Source organism: Lissotriton helveticus, chromosome 1_1 (assembly GCF_964261635.1).
Source record: "Lissotriton helveticus chromosome 1_1, aLisHel1.1, whole genome shotgun sequence".
Classification (NCBI taxonomy): Eukaryota; Metazoa; Chordata; class Amphibia; order Caudata; family Salamandridae; genus Lissotriton; species Lissotriton helveticus.
This window is the reverse complement of record NC_136057.1, coordinates 36,411,471-36,435,202: the sequence shown is the minus strand read 5'-3', so window position 1 is coordinate 36,435,202 and position 23,732 is coordinate 36,411,471. Positions and strand designations below refer to the sequence as shown.

Genomic DNA, 23,732 nt, shown 5'->3' with positions numbered 1-23,732 from the left:
GCTTTGAGTGCGTATGGGATTTTGGGTGGCAAGGGTACATTAAGGGTTTAAGGTGGGTATGGGGTTTTGGGTGGCATGGGTAATATTAGAGTTCAAGGTGGGTATAGGTTTTTGGGGTGCCAGGAAATGTTAGGGTTTAGGGTGGCTGTGAGTTTTTGGGAGGCCAGGGTGATTTTAGGGTTTAGGGAGGTTATGGGGTTTTGGGTGGCCAGGCAAATTTTAGGGTTTATGGCTGGTGTAGCTTTTATGATGGCCAGGGTACTTTTAGGGTTTAGGGTGGGTATGGGTGTTAGGGTGGCAAGGGTAATTTTAGGGTGGGTATGGATTTCTGAGTGTCAATGGTCATTTTAGAGTTTAGGGGTATGGGTGTCAAGGATAATATAAGGGTTCAGGGTGGGTATGGGTTTGGGTGGCAAGGGTATTTTTTAGATTTTAGGGTGGTTATGGGTTTTAAGGTGGTATCGGTAATTTCTAGGGTTGAGAACTATATCTATACACATACACAGTCAAACACAGGATGTATGGGGTTTAGAATGAACCAACTCTGTCAGTGGTGACCACTCAGTCAGGCAGAGAAGTAACCAAGGCACAATGCCTTATTGAAGATTATCTGAAGTCAGTAGGAACAATGGGGTTCATGCTTAAATGGGGAGGGTGTAGAGTTGGGCATCTAGGACCCTGTGATCACCTCAGACTGAAGCTGTGAGGATACAGCCGGTGGGAAACGGGGGAGCAGGAATTCTGGCCCGGAAAGTAAGAAGTATTGCAGCAGGCATGCGAGCAAGCACCCTGCTAGAGAGCATGTAAAATAAGGTGGTAACATATATGCCGTGCTGTGACTCTTTCCAGCCAACCACAATAATGAGGTCCAGGCCTCAAGGATAGCAGACTCACACATAATTTACATTTTTAATTTATCGAACAGCCATTTAATCCTTCATGGTTGCCCTTCAGATAGAGGACCATTTAATGTACCCACTAAATGCATCGATATTCTTGTACTTCAAACTGTACTAACATCTTTCAGAAAAACTGAACTCCGGGCTTTCTTCAAAGACCATCCCACTCCCAAATTGGATGAGACAGAAGTAAGACCCCCTCCCCATGGAACTATTTTACTCCTTCTACTATGTTCTTGGGTTTGTTCTACTTTTAGTCCTTACGCCGATCCTATATGGTTAAGGGATCAAAATGCTATCGACCTATTTAAGGACCTCAATAGTCATACTTTGTATTTATTACATTTCAGGACATATTCACAACACGGAATGCGATGCACACATACAAAAGCTTATTATTTCGTGTCACATTTTCTCAGCAAATTTGCTCTCGGTGGCACTTTTTAAATCAACTTTAACACTTTTTAAATCAACTTTAAGTTCGCTCAAATATTATTTCTTTTGTGATATTTTGTTATTAAACCTTTGTTATACTAACATTTTCCGATACGATTTCTGATTATGGACCACTGTCCTCGATATAACTCCGATATCGGTAAGATGGTAATTTAGGACTTGATGGATGTATCTATGAAATGACTGGTAGTGTCAGAGCCTGGTACCGGTGCAGGCTTCATCCCCCACACCACGGCACCTTCTATTGTCCCAGGAAAGTTGCTAAGTCCTTGGTTGGCTTTAATTCTACAGAGACTCTGTGAAGGGCTTTCCAGCTCACATTGCCTTTCCGTCTATAATATCATCACTTCACCAGCAGAATATGTGAATATAGACAATATTGAGTGGCATACAACAGTGATGTAAGGTACCTATGACTATTAATATTCCCAGAGTTGCTAGGGCTTGCTCTGCCAATTTTATTATGAAATGGCAATGGCATAAATTTGATCTGACTAAATTTCATAGCTACATTCAATCTAATCCTCCTCAAGTATGTCTTAATATGGAGTTAGCACAGCCTAAGAGGAAGTTGTGGTTCACTTCGGCCCTGGATGAATGAATACCCGCCAGCCCAGGCCGTGCGAAAAAGAGACCCCTCTGACCCGTGGTTCAATGACACATTGATCGCTGAAAACAAAGCGATGCAATGTGCTCGAACGAGCAGGGAGGAAGGCCTATGATGCTCTAGCTGAAAATCGATAAATGACGGCAATGAAAATGTTATATCCTAAGATTTACATGCTTATGTGAATCAGCCTAGATCTTCCTAGCTGCTCAGCCAGAGTGAGAGATGGTGACGGAATGTTGGTGTGCCTGTGATGAATGGATGCCTGGGTGACTGTGTGGATGAGTGGGTAACAGTTGGATATGGGCTGAGCATCTAGGCAGGCTGCTCCCGGTGGGACTGGCATAGGAGTTATTAGAGCTGGATTAAGAGTTGTACTTGGATGATCCCTGTTTGATGTTACAAGACACGGATTAATAAAGAAGACTTCAAGAAACTTCAATCTGGCTACAAGTGTCTTCATGTACAAAGTACAACATATTTTTGGCGACGAGTACCTGAACCCAAGCGTACTTAAGGACTGAACAGTAATCCAGAGACTATTATGAAAACATGGTAACCAGCGCATTGTTGGTGCTATTGGCGCTTCACGATAGAGCAGAAAGAAAAAAACATCTACTTTTGAACTGTTTGGGGTTTGAGGGTAGAGAAGTGTACAAGCATTTACCTGACTTGGTTATAGGGGAGGGTGAAATACTTGATGTATATCAAGAAACTGTAAAAAAAACTTGTCATTAAGTTTGATGTACAGCCAAGTTTGGTGGTGCTGAGACACAAATTTTTTAAGAGGGCGCAACTTCAAAGTGAGGATGTTGATTCGTATTTAAGTGCTTTACGCAAGTTGTGTGCTGAATGTCAGTTTGGTGAATTTCGTGATCAGTTAGTGAGAGATCAATTTATTGCGCATTGCAGCAACAAACACATACAGCAGAAGCTACTCACTATGGGTAATCCCATGTTAGAAGCGATTATAAAAGTTACTTAGAATCTTGAACTCATTCAGACTTCTATAAAGGAATTAAGTACGTTGAGTGTTCCCCAAAAACCTGTAAATGCAGTTGTATCTTCTGTGTCTAAGTCTAGCAATTCGAGGAGAGAGAAAGTCAATGAGAAAGGCTTTTTCAAGAAAAATATATGTTACAGGTGTGGTTACTCTCCACACAATAAAGACAATAGTTTTTGTCCTGTTAAGAATGCCAAATGCTTTAAGTGTGGTAAATTTGGTCATTTGGCGAAGGTTTGCCAAGCTAATGTGAGTAAACCTGTGAAGGTCAGTTGTGTGGTGTTTGAAAGTGACATTGTTCAAGATTTCAAGGACATGATAGTCACTGTTATGGATGATGGGGCGGTGTCTGGTGATCATTCTGAATGTGTAGACCCCTAAGTGGATATTGTGGTTGGTGATGTCAGTTAGAAGCTTCTTGTGGATTCTGGAGCTAGGATAACAATGATTACTTTTGATTTGTTCAAGCAATCTTGGGAAGATAGGAATGTGTTTCCTCCTGATAGGGCGCCCGTCTCTTATGAGGGACGCAAGATGTTTTAGAATTCAAGGGAAGGAAGATACACGGGAAAGTTTATGTAGCCGTACGAGGCTTAAACATACTTGGTTGGTACCATCAGGGTCTGCTTGGCATGGTATTGAGGCCTGTTGCCAAAGAACAGGTGCTTGTTGTGCAGGATATGCCCGATCCGTTGTGCCTTGAGAAAGAGTTTCCTGGTGTTTTCTCTGATTCTCTTGGAGAAATTGCTGGTTTCAAACATAGAATTAAGGTTAAGAGCAATGCAGTACCTGTGAAACACAAAGTCAGGTCTGTTCCTTTTAGTTTAAGGGGAGATCTTAAAGCGGAACTGGAGAGATTGGAGAAATGTGGCATAAATGAGCCTATCGAGTCTAGCTTGTGGCTTAGTCCCTTGGTGGTTGCGCGGAAGAGGAACGGGGAGATTCGTCTATGCATTGACCTTAGGAGTCTTAATAAGGAGATTTGGGTGGATGCTCACCCACTTCCTAAAATAGGAGATCTATTGGAGGAGTTGAGAGATGCACAATGGTTTTCTAAAATCGATTTAGCCTAGGCGTACCACCAAATTGTGCTGGATGTGGAGTCTAGACACTACACTACCTTCAATTCTCCGTTTGGTACGTTTCAATTTTGTAGGATGCCGTTTGGGCTGGCTTCGGCGGCCTCCGTCTTCCAAAGGGTAATGCAGTGTGTGCTCAAGGATGTCAAGCGAGTGGTGATTTTCCAAGAGGATGTACTGATTTTTAACAAGTTTTTAGTATGCTAGCAAAATGAAGTCTCTTTCTAACATGCTCAGGTCAAGTGTCGCTTTTGTGTGGGATGAAATTTGTCAGCAGACATTTGATCTAGTTAAGGTAGAGATGATCAATGCTAAAACTTTAAAGGCATATGACCTGAATGTCACTTGTAAGATCACAGTTGATGCGAGCAATTATGGCTTAGGGGCTGTGCTTACCCAAAAGTCTGATGAAAAAGAAGTCACGATCAGTTATGCCTCTAGAGTGTTAAGGGATCCCGAAGTTAATTACTCGGTGATCGAAAAGGAACTGTTAGCCTGCTATTGGGCATGTGAGAAGTTTCGGACCTACATCTGGGGCAGAAAGTTCGTAATACAAACTGACCACAAGCCTTTGGTTTACATCTATCTTAAGTGGTGACCGGATTAAGTATGCTACTCCTCGCATTGCACGTCTCACAACCAAGTTGTTACAATATGATTTTGAACTAAACATATTCCCGGCAAAGAGAATCTCACAGCAGATATGCTTTCCAGACTTCCTTTGACTGTTGATGAATGTTTGGATTTGGAAGAAGATAGGGAAGACTGCTTTATAGCTGCTGCAGAGAACGTGGCATGCTGTGAGAATGAATGGATAGATGCACTGAACGATGATGACACTCTCTTGAAAGTCAAAGAGTATATTGTGGCCGGTTGGCCCAAGGAAAAGAATGTGCCTTTAAATGTTCAACCCTTTTGGAAGGTCTCTGAAGACTTATCTATTGAAGATGGAGTTATCATGAGAGATGGGAGGTGTATTCCTCCTATGAAGTTACGTGTGAAGTTGATAGATTGTGCACATGATGGTCACCTTGGGGTTACAATGACTAAAAGACGATTGAGACTACATTATTGGTGGCCGTCAATGGATTCCGATGTTGATGAAAGGGTCAAGGAGTGTTGTGTCTGTTCTAGTGCAGAAAAGGGTTTGAAGATTGTTGCCCCCCCCTACAACCCATTTCTTTTCCCTCTAAACCCTGGTTGAAGGTCGGTATTGATCTGGTGGGACCCTTCAACTTTCTTCCTAATCATCCATGTTTTGCTTTCGTGCTAATGGATTTCCATAGCAAATGGCCTGAGGTAAAACTTTGTGCAAATCCTACTGCCAACTGTGCCATTCTCTTTCTTAGAGAACTTTTCATGAGGGAAGGGTTTCCCGAAACCCTCGTTTTGGATAATGGGGTTAAATTTGTCAATTTTGAGATGCGTGCGTTTTTGTCGGAATCAGGTGTGAAACATTTGAGGAGTTCTGTGGGACATCCTCAAACAAATGGTTTAGTTGAGAGAATGAACCGTGTGGTTGTGGAGTGTATAAAATGGGCTAAGAATAATAACTTTGATGTGGAAAATGCTGTGAGGTCAATGATTTGGTTTTATCGCACAACCCCACATTCCATCACCAAAATTGCACCATTTCTTTCCCTCAGGGGAAGGTTACCGACTTCAACTCTCTATTCTGCTTGGCTGTTGAGAACGGTTTCTCAAAAAGTTTCGTGTGGTTTGACAACTCTGAGTTAGAATCACCTGTCAAGAATGCCCAAGACAAAATGGCTATCAGATATAATGCTAAGAAATCAATTAAAGCAATCGATGTATCTCCTGGTGATTTGGTGCGTGTCAAAAATTATAGGACTGTCAGGAAAGGTTGTGATACTTTTGGTGAAGCTGTCTGTGTTGAGAAAGTGTGTGGTAATGCTGTCATGGTGAAAGGTGGACATTGGTGGAATGTCGGTCACCGACCCTCACCGTCGGTGTCTCCACTGTCTCGGCGTCGAAACATAGCAGCGTAGAACAGGAAAAGTTTAATAGAGGCAGAATTGTGATAATGTGTATTTATTTCTAGGTTCCTTAGTGCAGTTTGTGACAGAAGGTAGCAGAACAAGGACCCTCACAGGATCTTCTCTTCTCTTCTCTTTTGTTATTTTATCCTATCCCCCTTCCCCCGAGGTAATGTAAGTAGGTTCTGACTAAAGACCTGCTGGCATTGCTGAGAGGGAATTGGGTACTAGCATCTCTGTTCCTGTGCAAGAACCGGTAAGCCTAAGATTAATTAGAGTTGTGACACCAGCGGACCCGTCTGGAGGTCCTAGCGGGTCGGGGGCTTCAGCTCCGACGCCGCCGGCGCCTTCGGGCCCGGCGCCGCAGGCCCCCGCTGGATCCGGTTCCGGATCGTCAACGGTGGACTTAACGACCTCCCTGGCGCCGGTCCCTCAGGTGTCACCCCCGGCGCTGTCCCCCGATGCCTCCCTCGACCCGGTTCCGGCCCCGCGCTTCAGACGCCGTTCGGAGAGTTCACTTTCCATGAACCTGCCCCATCATTTGTTAACCCTGAGTACCAGGAGATGGGTGATGAGGAGTATTGGGAGGGGTCTGAGGACCCTCTGACAAGTGAGTGTCAGTCCCAGGAGGACTGGACAGGTGAACTTGCAGAGGCCAGTGGTATAGACACTTCTCCGGACACTGGCTTTGTCTCACCTCCTACCGTGGCTACGGAGGAGGGGGCAACCTACAGTGTGGTGTTGATGAGGGCAGCCAAGGCCTTGGGCCTTGAGCTCCCCGTCGCGGCCGTGAGGACTAACCTCCTCACTGAGGTCCTTAAGCCGCAGTCATGCTCAGCCGAGCCTCTGCTGCCGTCTAACGAGACCTTAACTGACGTTCTTTTGGGCACTTGGTCCAGGCCTGCCTGTAGATAGGAACGTGGCCAGACGCCACCGCCAGGCCCCGGGCGACCCTTGTTTCCTGTCCACCCACCCCACCACTGAGAGCCTAGTGATCCAGGCCTCAAACTCCCAGACCGCATTACCGTCAGCGCCACCTGACAGGGAATACAAGAGGTACGAGCAATACGGCAAAAATGTATTCTCATCCCTGAGTCTGGGACTGCGGTCTTCCAACACCGCGTGCCTCTTGGGCCGTTACACCCACTCCCTGTGGGATACGGTCGCGGACGTGCTCCCAGAATGCCCATTGGAGTTACGGGCTAAACTCGGCAAAGCCCTTGTGGAAGGCCGAGATGCGGCGCGTTATTCTATCCTGTGTGGACTGGATACCACCGACTCTCTGGGCAGAGCGATGGCAATGACGGTGGCGATTCGTCGCCACGCCTGGTTGAGGTCCGCCAACTTCTCGGCCGATGTCCAGAATACTCTCATGGACATGCCGTTTGATGGCCGTCACCTTTTTGGCGACAAGGCAGACCATGCCCTTGAGCGCTTTAAGGACTCCAGGGCTACGGCCAAGTCCTTGGGCCTCTCAGCCCCGCGCCAGCAATCGGCTGTCTTTCACTCCTTTCGTGGCCACGGAAGGGGTGCACCCGCACGTGCTGCCAGCCATGCTCCGCACGGTAATACCCAACGAGGTGGCGGCCGTGGAAACCGCCGTGGCGGCGGTCAGGGGCAACGACGAGGTCAGTCCACACCTTCCCCTGCAGCATCCGCCTCAAAACCCTCCTAGTCCGTGCTTTCAGGCCCATGTGACGCCAGTGGGGGCAGGGTTCGCCATCACCTCCTCCACTGGCGCACTGTCACATCGGACAGGTGGGTGTGCAAATCGCCCGAAGGGGCTACTCCCTCCCCTTCGAGGCGACCCCTCCACCCATGTCACCGCAGAACCACCGCGTATCGGGGGGATCATTGCGGCTTCTGCAGGAGGAAGTTACGGCCCTCTTGGCCAAGGGGGCCATCGAGCGCGTTCCTGGGCCAGAAGTAGGGTGTGGTTGCTACTCCCACTTCTTTCTGGTACCCAAGAAGGGCAAAGGGGGCCTACGCCCTATCTTGGACCGAAGGAACGTCAACGGCTTCCTCCGGAAGGAGAAGTTCAAAATGCTGACACTGGCTCAGGTCTTAGCTGCCCTGGACCCAGGAGACTGGATGGTAGCGTTGGACTTGCAGGACGCTTATTTCCACATCCACGTGTGGAAAATTAGTACGGTTTGGTAAACATTATCTGCGCCATCTTGCCTTTTTTCCCTGATGCCACACTTTTTGTCGTGCGCACCCGCCATTTTAGGTGCCTCGATCAGAACCACCCTCTGCACGCTCCTGGCCCCCAGCACAGCCCTTCGCCCTCACAAGCCCGCACGCTGACAACCCCCCCCCCCCACTCTCACATGCCCTGGGTCATAAACCCCTCTTCAGCGCAGCTCTGCCGCAGAACCCTATCCTGTTCTCAGCGCGACACCTCCCTTCATTCCTTTCATGGTCCCAGGCCCTTTGATACAAACCCCCTTTTCCTGTGTGCCCGTTTGTCTTCCTCGTTCCCAGGCCACCACCTAGCTCTGCGGATACTGTTTATTGCCTCCCCCCCCCGTACAGCAGGAAGCTTCCCTCAAATTGATCAAAGCCCCCACCCTATGAGATCCGATCAACCCCACGCATTCCATGAATCGGCGGAATGTCCAGCTGCTCGATAATCATCACCTGTTGTGACCGGGGTTGGGACTTCAACTGTAAATGTGTGTGGGAACGGGCCTGAAGGGGAGATTCAGAGGATGTCCTTTCGTACTTCAAAGCATTACAAGACTGTGTTACCTGCAATAAAATTCATTTAACTGTGTATAAGAGGCCAGGCCTCAGAGATGCAGGGAGAGCACCTCGTGACGATACCTGCTGTCCCAACTGATGTGTTCTCCTCCGGAGAGAATAAACCTTGTTTCCTGCCTTTCAGTCTCCAGCGCCTGCCTCTTCATTGATTAATATTTTTGTGGGTTAAAGAGGCGATACCGCCGGGCAAATATTGGTTGTCCCCGACCTAGTTTTTACAATTGGCGCCCAACGTGGCGCCCATCAGTGACTCGTGGATCCAGTGGGAGAGGTCCTGACGACAGAGTGAACGACTGCAACGATCGGGAGAGCTCTTGCCCAATAGACCCTCGTCTGGCAGCCGATCATCCAAACTTCACTGGCTCCGAACAGACCTCTCTCGAGTGATCTACGGTCCTGACTGGGAACCATCAGGAGTGCCGCGAGGAATACGAGGAAAAGAGGACGATCGGGCGCTGGATTCGGAAGATAAGAAACTGTCCATACGGTCCGGGTAAGGTCGTGTAGACACGACGAATTGCGAAATGGTTGTTTAATTGTTCAGAAAATACTAGTATTACTCTTTGTTGACCTATTTGGAGATTCACTGTCTGCAAACGGAGAAACAGTAGGCTCTTTCTCTTTGCAAACAGTGAAGGATAAGTAACGCAGCCAGCGTGCCTATCTTTCTCCCCCACTGGTTGTTTATTTGTTCACGGATTGTTTTCGGGAGATTTCCCTCTCCCACACTGATTAATGGTTTTTGACCCCGAACTACTGTTCGCGGATTGTTTCCTGGAGATTCTCTGTCTGCAAACAGGAAAGAACAGGTCCCCCTTTGCAGATAGTGAAAGGGTAGAGGACGCAGACCTTTTGCGGGCCTACTTATTCTCCCCACTGGTTGTTTATTGATTATTTTGTTATTGGTTCATGAGGTATTCACTGCCTGCAAACAACGTAGAATAGAAATATTCTGTCTAGTCTTTGCACGCAGTGATAAGATAGGCAGTGCTGACTTTTTTGTCCTCGTTGCGAGCCGTCATGTCTGTCTTCTCCCCACTGGTTGGTAGTTGGTTCAGCCCGGACCGTTTATTAGAGGTGGACCATCTAGCTCCGCTGGAAGGCACCCCTAATAAAGACATGTTCACAAAATATGGATTAGTTACCATAGCCTATAGTAAGCTATGGCACAAGTGTACCAAAGAAAATCAAGAGAAACAGTGGCCACTGATAGGATCCTTCGATCTTGATAAAATAGAAACGTTAGAAATAGCCCTTTGTAGTAATAAGACAACGCCTATTAAGCTCGACAGTCTCGGTATGTGGCGAAAAGAAGCAATGCAACGAAAGAAAGGAGACGAGGTCAGAGTAGGCAAAGGAATATATCGACAGGACAACCCCAGGACACAACGACCCGAAAGTAATCCCCCGACACTACGCACAGGACGACCAGACTTAGGGCAAAACCAATGTGCTTTTTGTAAATGTTCCGGGCACTGGAAAGCACAATGCCCGACTCTGCTGAACGAGAGTAGGAGCAGAGAGCCGACAGGAATAACAGGCCAGCAGAAAGGGAAAAGGCGCGAGACAAAGATGAATCAGACTGACATGGACAGGCCAGATAGAACCACCACGTTTGATTATGCCCGATGGCACAGATTTCGCCAGACTGATTACAGCGACATGTTCGAGTCCTCATAGATCGAACAACGCTAAGACGGAAAACCCATTCTAGCTCTAAGTTACCCGGTGACGAACCACGTACTACCGCTACTGTTCCCTAACACAAAAAAAAAAGGCCACCCTTTTCGGATAACTTACAGAAACAATACACAGAGTAGTCTCGGACAGATTAGTATACGTTCCATTAATAAACTCAAACTTCGAGTGCAATGGGACTGATTACTCTCTGTTGCCCCCCCCCACTCTGTGAAAGAAAGCAATTACAGTCCAGCATAGACAACCCCCATTACCCAGACATGCCTGTCCAAACAAAATACCTACCCCCACTCCGGCAGTTCCCGAAATGCAGCAGGTCACCGGTCACGCCCATCCGGAAGGTGAAACACACAGCACGTGTGGGGCGGGGCCTGCTGACAACCATCGATCGAATCGCCAGTGGGATGTCCAGGAGGCACCACGGGCCCGGCATGAAATGGCTGTCCCATCCTCTTCTTTGTGGGGTGGGCTCGGAGGGAGAGGCGACGCGGACGGGCCTCTCCCACCTCCTCGGATAGGAGGCTTCCCAGCCCCAGTCCGGCCATCACAAATACCTCCGCTGAAATTGGTCCAGGTCGGGCTGGGAGGGAGAGGCGACGCGGACGGGCCTCTCCCACCTCCCTGGATAGGAGGTTTCCCAGCCCCGGGCCGGCGCCGAAATCCTCCAGCCAGGCGGCACCAATACTTGCGCAGCACGGAACATGCACTGTGGCGCCCATATTTGCGCAGCACCGAACATGCAACGGCTGCGCCCATACTTGCGCAGCACCGAACATGCAACGGCTGCGCCCATATTTGCGCAGCACCGAACATGCAACGGCTGCGCCCATACTTGCGCAGCACCGAACATGCAACGGCTGCGCCCATACTTGCGCAGCACCGAACATGCAACGGCTGCACCCATACTTGCGCAGCACCGAACATGCGCCGCAGGTGGCCATACTTCCGCAGCACTGGACATGGGACTTGAGGAGCACGGGATGTGGAGTGGCCATCATGCATGCCCATGAAAGAGCAGCGCGGAGTGCACCGGGAGAGGGAGACGGCGCGAACGAGTCTCCCTCGCCCCCCCAGGTGGGGGCGCCACAGCTGCACCCTAGCCGGATGTCCTGCTCCCACGGCACGAAGTTCCATTTTTTTCACCCCAAAGGGTCTCTTCCACTCTTGCAGACTCGACGAAGGGCGGCTGCTACAGGGCCTCAAAATGGCGTCTGGGCCCCCTGGAAGGCGGGTCTAGGCCGCTAGAGTAACTTTGACCAGCAATGTAACTCGGACGCTTGCCCACCGGGGCACGAGCCCCCACCTCCGACAGCATCTCCACAGCCTTGAAGATTCTACAGGAGCCCTCGGCCCCTGCAGGCTTCCGGTGAGGAACAACTGCCTTGGTCGCTAACGAAATAACCACGACATAGCCATCCCTTCTGTTAGCATGAATTTTTGAACTGCCGAAAAGGACTCTGGTCCAACCGCCGGTTGTAGGAAACATTTTTTCCCTGATGCTACTTCCGGACTAACCCGGCCCCGCCCAAAATGGCGCCGGTATCAATGAGAACTTACGAACACCTCGTGGTGTTTTTAGCTAAAAAGTCTCGATGTTCCGAGATGTATATGATCCTTTGTACACTTGACGAAAAAGAGGGAGGGTTCACTCGACGAACATGTAAAAGGACCCCGTGAAACATTTTTTTTTTCAATGTACGATTTATTATGATATTATTGTAGCCGATACATAACCTCGCTTATGACACACGCCCACGGTATACATATAGGAAATTTGATTGCAACTAGTCCGACTGTGCTTCCAATTATGAAATGAATGCCCCTTGATCCCTCAACTATCGATAGACGTTTTAGTTCCCTGCAAATGAATGAATAAACCTTTTTAATATTTTTTATATTTTTAATACTGCAAAATAGCCCCCCCTACTGTACGCACTTTAGCCATTGCCGTGCCCGGCCAAATACGATTGCACTGTCATATCTACATGCTAAACGATTGTGCAAATAAAGGTTTTCCAAACTATGAAATGGGTATTGCATGCTTTTTGAAAAATGTGGGGTCAGCGGGAGAGTTTTTCTGTGCGCCCTGCTTTGTTCTCTTTTTAAGGTTATTAGAGGATGGTTGCTCAGCCCCGGATGGAGGATCGAATCTAAGACACGATACTCTGCCTCTAAGTATGCGACTGGCTCAGGAACCGACGCATGAAGAAGGACCTCGACTTCTGAGGACGGGTAAAGTGAAGCGGTGTAAATGATAGAATGTTATAAAGGTACGACACTCAAAGGTACTAGGGAACAGGGTTGGCCGAAGAGCCGATATGCCTTAGAACATCACAGCGTTGGAAAAGATTTAAGGACCCCGATAGCTAAATACATCTACCGACTAGATACCTCGCACTAAGTGCCTCTGATTTTTAACGTTTTCCTACACACGGCCTATAAGGGCACACTGCACCCCCCCCCCCCCTGGCTTCAGAAACCAAAACCCCAGGGATTCTATCCCGAGGAGATGAGACGAGTATGTGGTAAGTAAAGGACTTTCGTACCCGTGCATTTGATATGACTCCATGCATGTCCCCTGTACCCAACCTAATGCTCGTCCGTCCCAAACTGCATGCTTTCGAAATTCTAACACAGACCTGTAATGTCTCATGTTGTGTAATGCGCTGAATAGCCTATCTTAATACACTGCCACCCCCAATGTCGCACGTGTACTATTTAGCCTATTGTGTGCACGTCTCTCTCTCTCTCTCTCTCTCTCCTCCACACTCTCACTCTTCCTAATGACTGACACCGAAATTGGCAAACCGCCACCCCTGGTGCACCACCCAATTGGCTCCATATACCGCAAGTATTTGCCCAAATTTGTCTTAGATAAAATCACTTTTGTGCCATGTTACTGCCTCTCCTTTCTACTAAATATTGATGAAAACTGAAATTGGCCGAAAAGGAAAGGACAGGTAAGACGACTGAGGTTCCCTAATCTGGCCCATATTAAGGGAACTACATGTCAGTGGGTTTTTTTATGATAAAAAAAAAAAATGCCTCAGGTAACACGACCTTCCCCGTCCCGAACTGTCTCGATGCCCAAACAGTAAAGGTGATCGAAGCATCCCCTAACGCCCCCAGTTTCGTACCAGCTGACCCGGACGAGAGTTTTAAAAATGTCCCTCACCCCCGGTGGTAAGAGATGGGTCGACTTGCGACTAACACAGGCCAGCCGTTGTTCCTAGAAATGATTTGTTGATAAGCAAGCTACAGAGTTTAGAATTCCAGAAATGTCACTGAACGCTTACCAACTGAACTGTAGCCTTCTACTAAATAACGCCCTCATGACACCAAGCAAGATGATAGCCCCTCACCACAGTTTGCTATGTTCCTAGTTGTTTTCCCTAAGACCCCGGTTTTTAATGAAGTAGTCAGGTTGTAAGAGACTATGTAGGAATTAGAATGGTGTTAAGATTAGACCGAAATGAAGAAATTGTTGCAATGAACCTTGGTGAAAGAAAATGTTTAGCTGAAAGATAGGATGCATTGATAGAATGGAAAAAAGTTTAGCCTATGCTCGTTCCTCAGAAAGATACCTATCAGACCATGGTGATAGCACGTTGCACTTTTTCGTAAAGTATAAAGCCCTGGAGAACGGTATAGCCTCGTGAGGCTCGTACTAGGAAAGTGGGTCTCTGCCAGAAGAACTGACGTAACTGTAATAAGCAAAATGCAATGAATAGGTACCAGATCTCGTACCACGACAATGAATGTAACACCAACAAACACCAACGAAATAGTTACGAAGGAAAGTTATAGGTAATTCAGCAAACCCATCATCAATTATTTATATGTTGGTTGTGAACCCCAATGTAGCGGATGTTTCTCAGTAGCTTGGAGCTGGGAGAGAAATAGACTTATGTGATTACCTTCCTCTGCCAATTCTCTAAAGACTGTCTTTTCAAACTCATTTAAGGGTACCACTGTCGGAGGAGAGAAAGACCGGATGTGGGAGCACGCGGCCTGACTACAGATTGTGGAACATCTGCGACATTGGCCAAGGCGAGACCGCGACAGTAAGGAGCTGCAGGACGAGGCACTGTTTTCGACAAAATGAGAGGAAAGGGCTGACCTAATGCCCCTGCTCGACGATCAACGTGTGCCGAAAAGTCCCCGCTCTCTGAACTCGGTCAGGGGCCCGCCTACCTGAAATTTTCCGTCCCCCTGGTCTGTTCCCGATCTGGCCCTGCTCCATCCCCTTTTTCCCCGACCTACCCTAAGGACTATTCACACGCTCTCTTCTTCCACCTGAACTCTTTGACAATCGACTCGAAAGGACACAGGGCGAAAAGGACCTTTTTGACCAAGAAAGCGAGGAAAAGGTCATGCCCTGCAACGCGGGACCTAGAATAGAGCTGGACACATAGCTCCACCGCCGGTGCTCCACAGCGCCAACAGAAGACGACAAAGAATGCTGAGGACTCGCTAATAATGGTCCATGACAATAGGACTTCCCCTTCGAACAATGACACCCCTGAGTATCGTTTTACTACGTCTCTTTTGTCTCCCAGCCACCATTGTATTGATTATGCTCTAACCAAATATGAACAGAACTTACATATGTAATAACCTATCAGTTCACATTCCGAATGACTATAAGCATCTATGAAATGTACTCAATGCTCTCACTACAGAATCGTTTTTGTCCGATATTGCATTACTATGACTTACCTGCAAACGAGTTTATCGATAGACCCGCCTCCTAAGACGAAAGATTTTAAATGTTATGTTTATAGCTCCTTCTCCTGGGTACCTACTCCTTTACTTATGACCACCACAGTAGACATGGATAGGAAATAGGCCAGCAAGATGTCTTGGAAATGTTAAAGGGAGGACTGTGGAAAATTAGTACGGTTTGGTAAACATTATCTGCGCCATCTTGCCTTTTTTCCCCGATGCCACACTTTTTGTCGTGCGCACCCGCCATTTTAGGTGCCTCGATCAGAACCACCCTCTGCACGCTCCTGGCCCCCAGCACAGCCCTTCGCCCTCACAAGCCCGCACGCTGACAACCCCCCCCCCCCACTCTCACATGCCCTGGGTCATAAACCCCTCTTCAGCGCAGCTCTGCCGCAGAACCCTATCCTGTTCCCAGCGCGACACCTCCCTTCATTCCTTTCATGGTCCCAGGCCCTTTGATACAAACCCCCTTTTCCTGTGTGCCCGTTTGTCTTCCTCGTTCCCAGGCCACCACCTAGCTCTGCGGATACTGTTTATTGCCTCCCCCCCCCGTACAGCAGGAAGCTTCCCTCAAATTGATCAAAGCCCCCACCCTATGAGATCCGATCAACCCCACGCATTCCATGAATCGGCGGAATGTCCAGCTGCGCGATAATCATCACCTGTTGTGACCGGGGTGGGGACTTCAACTGTAAATGTGTGTGGGAACGGGCCTGAAGGGGAGATTCAGAGGATGTCCTTTCGTACTTCAAAGCATTACAAGACTGTGTTACCTGCAATAAAATTCATTTAACTGTGTATAAGAGGCCAGGCCTCAGAGATGCGGGGAGAGCACCTCGTGACGATACCTGCTGTCCGAACTGATGTGTTCTCCTCCGGAGAGAATAAACCTTGTTTCCTGCCTTTCAGTCTCCAGCGCCTGCCTCTTCATTGATTAATATTTTTGTGGGTTAAAGAGGCGATACCGCCGGGCAAATATTGGTTGTCCCCGACCTAGTTTTTACACACGTCCTGCCGGCCCACCGGAGCTACCTGCGGTTCACGGTTGGCCACGAGCACTTTCAGTATACCGTGCTCCCCTTCGGCCTTACCAGCGCCCCACGGGTGTTCACAAAGGTGATGGCGGTGGTCGCAGCTCATCTGCGCAGGTTAGAGGTTTCAGTCTTCCCCTATCTCGACGACTGGTTGTTGAAGTCGGGCTCGCCCCAGACAGTCGTCAGCCACCTCCAGACTACGGCAGATCTCCTGCACCAGCTGGGGTTCTCCATCAATGTGCCGAAGTCACACCTGTGCCCCTCTCAGAAGCTCCTCTTTATCGGAGCGGTTCTCGACTCGGCGCAGTTTCGGGTTTATCCTCCCGAACAGCGGGTTCGGGACATTCAGGCTCTGATTCTACTCTGATTCTACTCTTTCGGCCTTTGTCCCGGGTCTCGGTCAGGTTGACGCTGCGGCTTCTGGGGCTGATGGCCTCCTGCATCCTTCTAGTGCATCACGCCCGGTGGCGGATGCGGGCTCTGCAGTGGGACCTGAAGTTTCAGTGGGCCCAGCATCAGGGCAACCTATCCGACCATGTCCTGATCTCGGAGGGCACTGCGAGACAGCTGCAGTGGTGGCTCACGGACCGCGATTGGGTCAGCGGCAGATCCCTCTCCCTTCCCCAACCGGAGCACGTAGTTGTGACGGACGCGTCCCTCCAGGGCTGGGGAGGCCACATGGGAGAAGCGGAGATCACAGGCCTCTGGTCTCCGGCGGAGGCCCGGCTTCACATCAATGTTTTGGAGTTGCGGGCGATTCGTCTAGCACTGAAGGAATTCCTCCACTCTGTCCGGGGGAATGTAGTGCAGGTGTTCACGGACAACACCACCGCCATGTGGTACTGCAACAAACAGGGCGGGGTTGGGTCGTGGACCCTTTGCCAGGAGGCTCTGCACCTCTAGCAGTGGCTGGAACGCCAGGGCGTGACCCTGGTGGCTCAACACCTGGCAGGTTCTCTGAACGCCAGGGCGGACGAGCTCAGCCGTCGGTGCATGATGGATCACGAATGGCGTCTGAACTCGGACGTGGTGCAAGGCCTCTTTCAGCAATGGGGAGAGCCTTGGTTAGATCTACTCGGCACCAAAGAGAACGCGCAATGTTATAAGTTCTGCGAGTTGGAATTTCCAAGGCGGCACTCGCTCGGAGACGCTTTTCGTCGCGAGTGGAGTTGCGGTCTGTTGTACGCCTTTCCGCCTATACCACTTCCGCCCAGAGTGCTGAAGAAGATCAAGCGCGACCGGGCCCAAGTCATCCTTGTGGCTCCGGACTAGGCACGAAGGTACTGGTATCCAGAGCTACTCAGTATGTCAGTCGATCCCCCGGTTCGTCTGCCTCTTCGGGAGGACCTTCTGTCACAGCAGCAGGGGACGGTCCTCCACCCGAGCCTGTCCAGTCTCCACCTCCATGCTTGGTGATTGAGCGGCGACAGTTGAGGCCATTTGACTTGCCTCCTGAAGTCTGTAATGTCATTTTGGCAGCCAGGCGTCCCTCCACAAAGTCGGTATACGCCAGCAGGTGGAACAGATTTGTGGCATGGTGCACAGCAAAGGCTGTGGATCCTCTTGCTGCCTCTCTCTCTGAGGTTCTTCTTTCTCTTGCCCAGCAGGGCTCTGCTCTGGGCACTATCAAGGGCTACCTTTATGCCCTTTCAGCCTTTCTGAGGCTGCCTGATCAACCTTCTTTGTTCAAGTCCCCTGTAAATAGATTTCTAAAGGGCATCACACACACGTTCCCTCCTGTTCCGTTTGTGATGCCTCAGTGGGACTTGAACCTGGTTCTTACATTTCTGATGTGCGCTCCCTTTGAGCCACTTCACAACTGTCCTCTCCGCCTTCTTACTCTGAAGACGGCTTTCCTGGTTGCCATCACCTCTGCCAGGAGAGTGAGTGAGCTCCAGGCCCTTTCTTGTACTCCTCCTTTCCTTTCTGTCCATCCGGACAAGGTTGTGTTGCGTACTAAGCCATCTTTCCTGCCCAAGGTTGTCACAGCCTTCCACATCGGGCAGTCCATTACCTTGCCAACCTTCTTTCCGCCACCGCATCCCTCTAAAGAGGAAGAGCGGCTCCACCGTCTGGACCCAAAATGTGCGCTCTCATTCTACTTGGATCGCACACGCCAGTTCCGGGTGGATGACCAACTCTTTGTTGGTTACGTGGGCGCTAAGAAGGGGAAAGCGGTGCACAAGAGGACCATCTCGCGGTGGATCATCTTGTGTATCCAGGCATGTTACTCCATGGCTAAGAAGGAGCCCCCTGTTGGATTGCGAGCTCATTCCACCCGAGCAACGGCGACTACAACGGCCCTGGGCCGGGGAGTGCCCTTGCAAGACATCTGTCAGGCAGCGACGTGGGCATCACTGCACACGTTTGCAAGACACTACTGCCTGGACAGCCAAGTCCGGAGGGATGGCTTCTTTGGCCGTTCTGTCCTCCAGGACTTTCTGGTGTGATTATTGGTTTGCAGACCCACCACCGGGGTTGGTATTGCTGGGGTATCTATTCTAAGGTAAGGAATTTATCACTAACGTGTCTCTTTCAGATGAACAAGTTACTACTTGTGTAACGATATATCTGTAAGAGACATTAGTTAGTGATAGATTCCTTACCGAACCGCCCATCCTCCCCGTTCTGCGAACCGATATCTAGGGATAGGGTTACCCCCTTTCAGGGCCCTAGTTTCAATGGCACCAGTGTTGGTTTTTAACATTGCTCGGCGCTTCTGGCGCGGAAAAGCTGTGTCTAAGAACTGACGTCAGCATGCGGAGGCGGCGTCTAAGTACTCCGACGACGTCATCACGGCACCCACGACGGACGCGGAGCCGCAGACGACGCCTACTGACGCGCAAGGGTACTGCTACGCAAAAAAATTCCAGATCCAGTCTGACGCCTGGGGATATTCTAAGGTAAGGAATCTATCACTAACTAATGTCTCTTACAGATATATCGTTACACAAGTAGTAACTTGTGCGATCGTTTGGCATGTCATGGGGTTCCACGAGGGAGGTTGGGATAGTTGAGGAGCTTCAGTTGAGGCTGATGTTGGATTGTTGTAGGATGGGATCTTTCTGCAGAATAAACTATTGAGAAACAGCCTTCCAGAGTCCAGAATTTACTTCCAGAAATGCCTCACGAAAAGGTCAGAGCCCAAGCCTTGTGAACAGTACAATGTCCCCATGGCCTCTTGTTATATTCTTCTTATGCATTTACATGTTATCTTTGTATTCCTATGAAATGTCCAGGAATGCTTTCTGCTCGTTAGCAACCTGTCCTCCCTGGTGCGGTTCTGGAATGTAGACCAGAGAGAGCAATTGCTGTGGAGAGGGGCCCGTGTTTGCAGGGGTCATTCCTTGTATATAAGAATAAACTCACATTAATTCAACCTTATGTGTCCTGCCTCTTCAAAACTAGCGACGAGGATGCGATGCCCCTTATGAAGAAGTGGATACCAGCTGAGGAGGACGTTCTTACCATCGCTATTGGAGAAGAACCATTGTGGGATTGTACACGACCCTGGGAAAGTCTTTTGTTTTGGTGAAAGAAGACTTTGTTTGACACTGAAGAATCTCCTAGTGTCCAACCAGCCTGTGGTTACAGGTACCAAATTTCTACTACTTGGTAAGACTTGAAAGCTTACTTGTGGAGAGCAACTGTCGGCAGGTCCGCGCGCCGCTGTCTCCTGGATTTGCTGCCATTTGAATGTTGCTCCTGAGAGTTCTTTTGCCAGCGTGCTACCATAGACGTTCCGCCATTTTCCGCCGCCTTGACACTCACACAACACGCACATTATGCATGTAGGAAGCTTGCTGCCATTTAGGGAGTATTATCTACGGTGATTGAAGATGCAGAGTTCATTCTTCTTCGGTCAAGTGCTTTTATGATCGTGTTTCCCTCATACAAAGCGTGTGGAATTAACTACACGCTTTGCAACGGTAACACGCACATCTATGATTCATGCTTCCCTCATTTAAAGAGTGTCTGTGGAATTGTCTACACGTTTTACACCAGTGACACGCACTCCTTTTGTAATTTTACAAGGTTTTTAGCATTGAGCAACTATCGAGTGGATTATGTAATTGGGTACTGTATACTGAACTTTTTACATAGCACATTCTGACAGTAATTTCAATAGTCAAGTTCTTACAGTGTTTTGGACAGTGACATCAATTTGTGGTCATCAGCAAGACGCAGAGGTACTTTTTAAACATCAGCTGTACGCAAAAACACTTATCTCCTTAAGTATGACAACAGAAGTAATTTCTGTGCCACCTACAAAGCCCAGGCCAACCTTGTATGGCTTGGGAAGACTAGAAAAAGACTTTCGAAACATATGTAGAAGCCATAGGTAGTGATGTATATGTGTCTAAAAGGAAATTGCGAGCCTCAAACTATTTTTAGGATTAGGAGGCAGGAATGTTTTAAAAACCTTACCCATGGTGGAGGCTATCAGCATTGAGGAGATTACTGAAGGTGAAGCTGGTGGAACAGGTGAAAGCAATATTGTTGTGTATGATATTGCTCTGAAGGCCTTAGAAGAATATTTTGGGAACAAAGTCAGTGTAGTGGTAGAAAGACATACATTTTTTTCACACTGTCAGCAGGAGAGTCTATTGAGCAATATGTGGCTTACCTATGGATGTTGGCGGTCACTAGTAAATGTTGAAAAATGAGACATGAAATAATTAGGGATCAACTACCCTTACCGAAGTTGAATACTACATTTAGTGGTTAACCTGTCTTTTTGTATCATTCAAAGACTATTTTATGTCAATTTTAGTACTCAATAGTATTCTTTTTGGGAAGGCTAGTGCATGAAGACTACTGATATGTGAGTAGTACTTCTTGAATACTAACAGAATAATAAGCACATACTTATTTGTAATCACATAGTCTTCATTTACAATGCAGAACATTTTGTGAATACAAACAATTTGAATACTACTGGACTTTGCCCAGACTACTACTAACATTCTATTCAAGCTGCATGCTGAATGGTAGATCGGTGCCTTATTTATTATACCATTTTTATGGCTTATTTATTATACTATTGTGGTGTTTGTGTAGTGTTTTAGGGTTTAGGGTAGTGCTGGGTAGTGATTGAGTGTAGGGACCTGACTGGGGGTAGGGTTTAGGGTAGTGTTGTGGTATTTGTGTAGTGTAGGGTAGTTTTTGGTATTAGGGAAGTGCTTGGGGGTCGTGCAGGGTATTTTTTGAGTGTGGGGACCGGACTGAAGGTCTGGGGAGGGTCGTGCTGGGGGTAGTGTTTAAGGGTTTAGGGTAGTGTTTTGGTGTTTGTGTAGTGCAGGGTAGTGGTTTAGGGTTAAGGGTAGTGCTGGGGGGGTCGTGCAGGGTAGCGTTTGAGTGTTGGACTGGACTGAGTGTTGGACTGGACTGAGGGTCGGGGAGGGTCGTGCTGGCAACCCTACTTTATATTCATTTTTATGAAATGTCTCACACAATTGCCTCAGTAACCAGTTTAAAAAGGTATGCAAATTTGCAAATGGTCTTTAGAGACCTGTGAAAAATGTGGGCGTGCCAGAGTTAAGACTCCAGATACTGCCCAGCCGAGCCCACGGCTGCACATGAGACACACAGGGGGGGGGGATAATTGACCTTCATAAAGAGAACAGAACAGTTGTGTATAAATTCAATATTATTATTTGTTTCAGTTTTGTATTGTACAAAGTCAACCCGAAGGTATTTGAGTGATTTACAAAAGCACTGATAACTCATGCACACGTTCATTTTTGTATAGGCGGCGTGATTTGCCCAAAATCACAGGATGTTGATTCGAGACTGGAAACCTAGAACCTGCCGTTTCGCCATTCCCTCCTTATTGTGTAAGTATTGTAAGCAGCCGCGCACCATTGAACATTATAACAACACCCTTTCACCCTTCTAAAGTCAGATCTCTCGTTTCCAGACTCGGAGCCGACATTCTTCTATTATTCTTTTAAATGATAGTTCAGATTTTCACTACATTTGAATAAATTAATTTTACTGTCTTCTTGTTACTCTCATGTGTTCAATAAAGTTTGTTTAAATAAACTGGATAAGTGCCATACTGCAACCAACCTTGTAGCCCTGTCTCTGCCTCCCAGGCTGTTTCGGCCAATCAGTCATGGCAATTGGTGTCCAAACAAGCAGAACTGGCTAGCCAACAGCTCGTTGGCCTTAGTTCTACATGGATCTGAAAACTAGGGAAATTTGAAGCTGCGAACATGAAACCGGAGGAATTATACTCTTATTCTCTTTGTGTCTCTTTTGAGATAGAAACGAAGAAATGTGCAGGTTTGGAATTGGTGTAGGAGAGATGGGAGATACGCAATGGCCGAGGTAAAAGTTACACCTGAGCGATCCGCAGCAGTCACACTGCAGTATGCACAAATTTCAGTTTAGCCACGTTTCCAATCTGGGCCATTACGGGAGTGCTGATTGATGATTAAAGAATTCCTCATATTCATTTTACTACATGTGCAATCGTTATGCAGAGATGGCTTTGCCAGGTCATCATCACTTTTCCCTATTATACAAAACCATTACTTTGCATTATCCTCTTGTCGCCTGCACATAGGCCCGCCGTGCACAATACTTACGTTGGTCTGTACTGCGCGTCTGTGCTTCTGTTGTTGGCTCGGCGCAGGATGTTTTCCCTACCTGCACCTGCCCCTTTCAGCCCATCTGGACTTAATCGACGGACAGGGGCAGAGGGATTTGAATTTCACCCTTACCAGTGAAGCCCTCCAGCCACGTCAATTGTCTCTCTCTGGAGAAGAGGCGGGCTGTGACTGCATCCCTAACCTGAGTTGGGAGAGAGACAACACAGCAAAGAGGCTGCCTGCCATGGCGCCACCTGCCCTGAAAGAACCTCAGCGAGCACAGCTGGCCTGAGAGGGGCTGAGAGCTATAGTGTGAGAGTTACTGCTCAGCTGCAAGGCCATCCCTGTAGTGTCAGTGTGCAGCGGTCGGGGGGTATGCAGCTGTGGTAAACCTCCTCACAAGCCCTTTTTCTTCAATATTATCACTATGAGGCCCTTCTGCGACGTTACCGCCCTTCTATTTCTGGTACTTTTCAGCAGTTTTAAAGTCTTCTTAGAGTTTCTTGTTGCTCAAATAGGGGTAATTTGTGATGTTTATATGTTTTCCTTGTCTTCATTGCTTGATTTTGCTCGTGCGAAAGTGTCACACATAATCTTTGAATGTCACTCATAATACCCAGGGCTCTAGAAATGTACTCGCCCGCTCGCAAATGCGAGTGAATTTTGTGCAGGTCGAGTCAGTTTCAAGGCCTACTTGACCGGCCTGGCGAGTGCCTCTCTGGTAGGTGCAGTAGCTTGTGGAAGGCTCTAGGTGGCGGGGTGCGGTGCGCAATGAAAGGCTTAGGGGGCAGAATAGCGCATGTATCATGCACGCGGGTGCGGTGCGCCGTGAAAGGCTTTAGGGGGCATCATGCACGCACTGCCTATTGTTT

The 23,732-nt window shown here is 48.3% G+C and overlaps 1 protein-coding gene across 1 annotated transcript in view; it reads right to left on the bottom strand.

The window, feature by feature from the left end:
• LOC144820336 (mas-related G-protein coupled receptor member H-like) overlaps nt 1–23,732 on the bottom strand; it is a 195,136-nt gene that overhangs the window by 4,370 nt on the left and 167,034 nt on the right. The gene's annotated exons all lie outside the window — the stretch shown is intronic.